Source organism: Mastomys coucha, unplaced genomic scaffold, assembly GCF_008632895.1.
Source record: "Mastomys coucha isolate ucsf_1 unplaced genomic scaffold, UCSF_Mcou_1 pScaffold21, whole genome shotgun sequence".
NCBI classification, from domain to species: Eukaryota; Metazoa; Chordata; class Mammalia; order Rodentia; family Muridae; genus Mastomys; species Mastomys coucha.
Window position 1 is genome coordinate 99,966,046 of NW_022196904.1, and position 1,500 is coordinate 99,967,545.

The window sequence follows — 1,500 nt, forward strand, 5'->3', positions numbered from 1 at the left end:
ATCTGGGCAAGTCATTTATTATGTCTGTAGATTTTGGAATTATAGCCTTGCCTCAAAGATGTGCTGTGTGAATAAATATGTCTCAGTTGTAAATCTTGCTTAAATTTCTCTGATGAGAGGTATATCAGTGTTGATAGTTGTGAAGGGTAAGGGTGCTGACAATAGGAGTATAATAATACAAGTGCTCATAATGGCTGCAGCATGGTTGCTCTGAGAGCTTCCCATGCGGCATGTGGCTGGGCTGGGGGTGGGGGCACACACACCCTCTCTAAACCCATCACTACAAACATTTTACTAGAAATAATTACTACTGCAATTGTAAAATACAGGATTGAGAAAAATATGTTCTCATCCCCTCCTGTCCAATGACATTCTCCTTCACTCATCACAGCCAATAGATTTTTATATATTCACGTAAGTGAATGAAAAAAAAAAAAGAAAGAAAGAAAGAGGAAAGGGAGTATGATTGCTTCTAGGTATAGTGGAGGAGAAGGTTTATTGTAGGTTTTTTGGTAGAATCTAGTCAGAGTCAGGGACCTCTGGGAGAGTCCAGAGTAGACATGTTCACACTGAGCTGTTTCACATAGGGAGAGAGGAGAGATGGGAATCAGGTACAGCAGCCAGGAGGCCCAATGGTACAAAAAGATCAGGTCACCCAAATGGTTGGATTATATAGGGAAGAGCTGCCCAGCCCCCTTTGAGGTTAAGTAGGCACCTCAGCCATTTGTCCCAGGTTTGAAACCTAACAATAAGTGCATATACTAATGTACATAACTGATTTAAGTATTCGACATGATTTGGCAGCACATTTTTGACTTTATTAATATGGTGAGAAGTTTCTAGCATACGAAGCTCTCTAGCGAAGCATACTGTTCCACTGAATTCATTGTTCCCTTATGGAAAGACTTTGAGATTGGCTAGAATGAATGCTACAATAAATATCATGTGTGCATCTGTGTGTGTTCTTTTATTGGTTAGATTCCTAACCTGGTACCAATGGCTTAAACATGGGCTCAGTTAAACAATGGCTCATATTATACTCCTAAAGTCTAAGGACCTACCCTCCATGCCTAAACCAATATTTTTTTTTGTATTATCAGTCTTTCTAAATGTTGCAATTTCTTGGTTACTAATGAGGCTGATTTTTTTTTTAAATGCTTATCACAGTTCCCATCTCTTCTATGCATTGTCTGTTAAGAAGTTTCATTTTCTATTTATAAAATATCTTAAAATACTACGATTCTGAATGTGGTGTTAGGTCTGTTTTTCTTGGCTTTTAAGATGTTGACTATTTCTTTTGCTAAATTTTGCTAAAAATTGCTCTCAAGTATTCAATTCTTGTGGAGTCAATTACTCTGAGTAGCCATGAGAAAGGAAAACATACCCCCTAAGGCTGGGGGTGGTCATTCAGGTTTGTGGCCAACCTGGTCTACATTAACAAACTCCCAGGCAGTAGAGCTATATGGTGGGACCCCATCTTAAACAGACATCAGAGTTCCC